The sequence below is a fragment of the Aegilops tauschii genome, chromosome 4 (assembly GCF_002575655.3).
Source record: "Aegilops tauschii subsp. strangulata cultivar AL8/78 chromosome 4, Aet v6.0, whole genome shotgun sequence".
Taxonomy (NCBI): domain Eukaryota; kingdom Viridiplantae; phylum Streptophyta; class Magnoliopsida; order Poales; family Poaceae; genus Aegilops; species Aegilops tauschii.
In genome coordinates, this window is record NC_053038.3 from 248,338,841 (window position 1) to 248,345,248 (window position 6,408).

The 6,408-nt window shown below is 37.5% G+C and overlaps 1 long non-coding RNA gene across 4 annotated transcripts; it reads left to right on the plus strand.

Annotated features, from left to right (window-relative positions):
- The first annotated feature begins 3,333 nt into the window (after positions 1 to 3,333).
- LOC120962944 (uncharacterized) lies at positions 3,334 to 6,182 on the plus strand. 4 transcript variants are annotated; one of them, XR_006662559.2, is made up of 3 exons: positions 3,334 to 3,725; positions 3,809 to 4,543; positions 5,313 to 6,182. It is a non-coding gene; the product is annotated as an uncharacterized lncRNA (long non-coding RNA). The 4 variants fall into 4 exon arrangements; XR_006662557.2 differs by having other exon boundaries at positions 3,335 to 4,347; positions 4,421 to 4,543; XR_006662558.2 differs by having other exon boundaries at positions 3,335 to 3,921; positions 4,421 to 4,543.
- The last annotated feature ends 226 nt before the right edge of the window (positions 6,183 to 6,408 follow it).

The following is a 6,408-nucleotide window of genomic DNA, read 5'->3' on the forward strand; positions in this document are numbered from 1 at the left end:
TATTTAGAATTTGGTTGGGCAGTTGGGCCTGGAAGCAATCTCCATTTTTTCTAATCCACCAATGGGCCAGTCGCCCAAAGCTAAGCGGACCAACTAGACTCTTTTTTTTGAGAAAAAGCGGACCAACTAGACAGGGCTGTAAGAGAGCGGCACAAGAGGCTTGGCCCAGTCATCCGCTTTAAGCGTCAAATACATGCAATTAGGTACAGGAGCGAACCAAAAAATAGTGCGTTCGTTGTGAATCGAACCGTGTTCATTTTGTTTAAGTAGGGAGCAAACCAACCAACGGGATTAGATGACCAGATGTGCTAGAATAGTTTTAGGTATTCTTTATAAAATGAAAAAGAATGCGTTGTTTTCCAGTTTGCTTTCCTTTTTCCTTTCTCTCTTTTTTCCTTCAATGCGCGAACCTTTTTCGAAGATGACGAAGTTTCTGCAAAATTGATGAACTTTTTTTCCAATTAGATGAACTTTTTCAAATTCGACGAACTTTTTTCAAAATCGATGAACTTTTTTTCAAAATTGATGAACTGTTTTTCAAATTAGATGAACTTTTTTCAAATTGGACAAACTTTTTTTTAAAATTGTTGAATTTTTTTCAAATTTGATGAACTTTTTCAAAATCGATGTACTTTTTTCAAATACGATGATTTTTTTCAAATTTGATGAACTTTTTAGATTTTTGGGAAATTTTCTTTGAAAAGCCGTGAATTGTCTTACAAAATGGATGAACTTCAAAGAAAACATGGATCGTTTTCCAAATTTATGTTTTCTTTAAAAAAATGTACTGCCACGGAAACAATTCATATAGTCTGTTTTCGGAATAAACACACCAAAGTCGACGAGGTGCATTGGTACTGTGCGGAAGTTCCTCGCGTTGGCATGTGTGTTCGATTAATAGTTCCGTCATATTTTTTATGAGGATTTGTTTTTTATTTAGCATAGACACGAGCAACGTTGGGCCGGCCCACTATAGCGCACCATCGGGCGACCTCTCCCCTAAGGGCGCTGAGGACGCCGAAGAGGAGCTCTCCTCTCGAACCGGCACCAACCACCATTTAATGGAAGCTGCTGGCCAATAGAGCTAATGGATGCTGATGACTAAATGGCAACGTGAATATTTGAACTAACTTCAGTTACTGATTTGATACAAAATTCAAAGTCCCAAATCAGCTTTTAGAAAACACAAACAAATTTCAGAATTTTCATTTTGTTGAACATTTTTGGAAAACACAAACAAAATTTGTAATGTGATTGTTTAAAAAATAGAAAAAATTTGAAATCTCAAAATTTTAATAAAGACATGAACAAAAATTTGAATTCAAAACATTTTTGGTGATTTTTCGAGGAAATTTAAAATATTTGGAATTTTTAAGTAAGAACAATATAGAAATTCCTGAAGATTTTATAAAACTTAAATAAAATTTGTAATTCTAGATCATTTAGAAAAGGAATATTGTTTAAAATTCTAAGCATTTCACATATGAACATTTTTGAAATTATGAATTTATGAATAAAAGAAATAAAAAAGGAAAAAGGAAAAAATGATAAGGAGAAAACATAAATAATTAAAAAAGAAAACCCAAAAACCGAGAAAACATATAAAAGAAACGTAAAACCAGTTCAGGAACCTTACTTTATAGAAGGTCCCTAAAACAGGTAAAACTGGCAGGAAACTTCTAGAAGATTACCAAAACCAGAAAAAATAATGCTTTATGTATAGCCAAATATGGGTTGGCCCAGTTCGCACAATGTGTGTACCTTTCCTTGTAATTTGACGCAGTTAGCGTTGTATAGAAATTCTGTAAGAGAGAGCATATGGAACAACTTGTTGGCTTCATAAGAGATTCATCCCAAATAAGTGAAGAAAGTTGTAAATATATTTTATTTTCTAGTAAAATTAAAGAGAATAAATAGAGTATTATGTTGAAAATCCAAGAAAATTCCACGATGCATATGTAGTATCTAAATGCAAAAGATTAAGATAAAAGTATAGAACAAAAAAAGTAAGTGCCATGGTCACCATCACGATAGCTTTCTATGAATGATTTTAATAATTTCCCAATCACATTTTCGCACGACCTTTCAATGATACATAGCCAAACACAGTTTATTACCCTCAGTAAAATAGAAAATTTGTTTAGTACCTTTTGTAATGACAAATATTAAATTAAAAATGCCACTTGTTATGCCATAATTTTGTTCTCCTACCTTTTGAGCAACCAAAAGGAACTCTCGTGGGTGATAACTCTTTTGTGCTTGAGAAGTTAGTTTGAATAGCTAGTGATATTTGTTTGATTTCATCAGGTGAAAATGTTTAGTGCCTGACTTGAATCACTAGGGAGAACACGATAAATAACCCTATTATTTTGCGAAAATGAACAGATATGGTATAAAAGTTCACTGAAAGTACAAAGCATCTTAAACATAATAAAAATTACATCGAGATTTCGAGACCATCGAATAACCACTACTGCCGCTAGAACAAGCTGCCGACGCTCCACTGTTGCCGCTCTCGTAATGGAGCCGGCTTGACCTTGTCGATGTCAACCGAGAAATCTTCGTGCACGTGTTCCTAAGGGCCAACGTCCTGGAGCCGTAGTCGTAGCAGTTTTACTCTTGCATAGATCTGAGTAACCAGTGACACCAAATCTTGCCACTATACGAGAAACCCTAACCTCATCGCCCCAAGGAGACGACAAAAATCTACGCCGGAGCTCCTCGACTACGTCTAAACGGCCGGACTTGAGGGGGAACATAGCCCGGAAGACAGGCCCGAAAAAGAGACGCCACCATCCGCCCGAGCGTCGCTCCTGCGAGGACTAAAAAACGCTAACCTAAACAACTAACCAGAGCGGATGCACTAGAGTTCCGCTCTCTGCCACCGGCCGCTGGAGCGATAAGCAGAGGGAATGCGAATCCACGGGCTCGACGGTTAAGTCTCGAGGGAGAAGTTTGCCCAAGCAACCTAGGGTTACGAGAGGAAACAAGATAAAGGTGTGGCTAATATTTACAATAAATATAGCTCTCTTCTATAGCCTCATAAGGCCCAAGTAGAGAAACCAACCCATTGTATACACCGAAATCATATAGTGGGGATGAAGTATTTAGGATACTAGATTATGTTGCGATTATGTGTGTATCGTTGTTTCTACCACAATAACAATTTATATCTCAAATAAAATTTAAAAATAAATAAGATAATTACATTTTAGAACATATGTACAAGCTTAGGTCATATACACAAGATGGTTGGGAAAATCAATTATTTGTGAGCGCAAAAATTCTGACTCGAATTTTTCTATGGTTTACAAGGTTCATTTAAGTGTTTTTGTTTTTTTTATTACTGTAATTATACTTTTTTTATTGTAAGTCTATGTAATAATGTTATAAAACTGGGAATTCTAATAAAATTTTGCATAGACTATGTCACGTGGAGCCAAAATGAAGCAGGTCCTATCAGCCGCCAATGAAGGACAAAATATCAATGTGAAAAGATTAGCGAGGGCGGAGCGCGCGGGGAGGCAAAATTCTCAGTGCCTTACGCGGGGTGTCAAATTTCGATCGATTTAACCCTGCATCGAACACAAAGACCTAACCCCGTCCCTTCTCCCACTTCGTGCGCCGCCCCCATCCCATCGTCGCCGCCCCGCATCCCTCCTACTCCTCCTCGAGCCTCCTGCATCGCATACTCATAGCAGCGCCGTCCAGATCCGTCAAAGACGGTGAGTCGCCCTTCTCTCATAGCAGGGCCGCCAATCTCTTCGTCCTCGTCCTCATCCACAATAGACGCTGCATGGATCTCCAGAGACGGCGCACTGGTGATGCGGGTCTCGACGAGGCCGGCATCAGTGGCCTTCGTCGAGGCCAAGAACTCATGGAGCTTCAGATCTCCATCAGACCTATCTGTAAGGGAATACGGTTAGTCCAAAGTCATTTTTTGGCTTTTCCATCCGCTGTTGACATAGCTGTAGACTTTCGATCTTTGTTTAACTCCGATGTTAGTGCTGCCGGTATTGTCCTTGGTGGGGTGGCGACAATGCGTTCAGGTCCACTCACGCCTGGCTGCTGCTGCACGTTCAAGCATGAGCAGTCCCGTCGCCGGCATCACAGGACGAGTGGCAGCCTAGAAGCAGTTTCTATCACAGACGACGGGCTCAGATTCTTGTGCATAGAAAAAACATTATGCACGCCATGGATGCATGTTAATATATTTATAGTCTATATCGTGTGTTGGATGTGGTACTTTTTACATGTTGGAGTAGTACTAATAAGTCTCTAATTAATCCAGCAATTCAGCGTGCGTGCGTAGTGTGTTGTATCTAGCAAGAACCGATCAGTCTGATGGTTAGCTTTCTAACTATTGTGTACGTTGATTCATCGTTAATCAATTAATACAGATGGAGTTTGCTTTGTGCAGGATCATGTCAAAGAGGAATTGCCATCCTTTGTCGTCATCATGGTCGCCCCATGCCGAAAAGTACTCGCGTATGAATGGGGCCAAGTCGGCGAATCGTCATCAGCGAGCTAGAATGTTCGATGGGTTAGTATTGATTGATGCAATCATATATTTCTACAAATGTATATATATCTTCCATGCGACAAGTATCTTCTATTCTGATGATGCTGATTAAGTGTTGTAGGAGATAGTTGCGCAAAAGATGTAAATTTGACATTTAAGGTAGTGATATGTTTTTGTACAGTTTACAATGCCAGATTGTTTTAGTTTCTACGACAAGATGGAAATTTGTAAGATGAGATATTAAGGCATGTCTTGGTGTCAATATATACAAGAAGAAACAGCCTTCAGATTTTCAATAATAATGTAGAAATTACGGTGTATTGATCTTTTGCTAACATAATTGTGAATATATGAGGTAATTACATGTCACAAATATTCTCTAGTAAAGCCTACACTTTTAATGTTATAGTTGCTGCTCATGTATTAATAATATGGTTAATTGTAATTGGGCTTATGAGCAGAACAAACTAGATGATCTATAACTCTTTGAAGTGCGACTATTTCCAATTGTGCCACTCCATTTAATAAAAAAAATTAGGTAAACTAACATCTCATGTTATGTGTATTACATGCCAGTTCTATAACAACTTTGGCCATTTGTCCTAAAACTAATCATATGTTTCTTTCCTAACAAGCTTACTATCATTGGATTTCTAGAAAGTTGAGATCAAACATGGTTGTATTAATATATTGTCTTTTATAAGTTAGAAAGATAATGGTTGCCTTGCATGTAAGTATGCATTATTGCATTTTTTGTGGTTTCATACTAATCTTATACATCCACATTCAGGTTCACTCACATATATTTTCTCAAAAGATAAGGGATATAAAATATAGAATCTTCCAACTTTCGGAGACAATGTGTCTTTGAAGGGGAAAGTCTAAATGTTGGACAAAGCATATTGGACTACAAAGTTATCCAAGCAGCAAGAGGAAGTAGCAAGTATGTCAACCCGTCTACTCTGTATTGATTTTTTATTCAGATTACACAAATCCATGCATTTTTTATATAGTCCGAATTCTTAGTTTCAGTCCTTCTAACATTGCATCTATCAGATGTGAGTCTAATTGTTGAGTATCACGGGAGACGAAACAGAACCAATGTATGGAATAGTTATTAAAATCAAGATGCCATCTATCTATCATATTATCACTTTACATGCTACTGTTGTTGTATCATTACATTGATTGGTGCAACAGAAAAAGTGTTTCTTGAATAATCCTACTTACATTGCTCCACTCTTGGACAAGATGAAGAAGGGAAAATAAGAGTTGTCATTTTGTTATGAAGGATTAAGAGCAGCTAAAGCTTCTTCCACTATGGGATCTAAGACAACCAATGAACAAGATAATTTTCTCATGTTGTCCTTCCCTATATCTAAGCTCACTTTACATGACTCGTTAACTAGAATTTTTTTATTTCTTGATTGTAGGATCCAAAGAACTAGTTGGACTGGACTCTACATCATGGACAGTTTAGTCTTCGTAGTTAATTAGGATGGCTAAATTACATTTGAGTTTCATTTGATGGATATTTGCTACGAGAATTATGAATTTTATGAATCTACATATCATACATATGGTTTTGAATATTGTCACAATAGTTTCTCTCTACAAAGATTTTACCTGTTGTGATACCTATTTATCACCACCAAGACAAGTCTGTTGCAATTTTTTGTTACGACGACTGGAATATTTGTTGCCATAAGTTAATGCCACAAGTGCAATGGGTTGTGGCAATGCCTAATGCCACGAAAACAAGGATTGTTGCCATAGTTTATTGCCACAAGTGTAGTGGGTCGTGGCAACATGCCTAATGCCACGAAAACAAGGATTGTTGCCATAGTGTATTGCCACAAGTGTAGTGGGTTGTGGCAACATGCCTA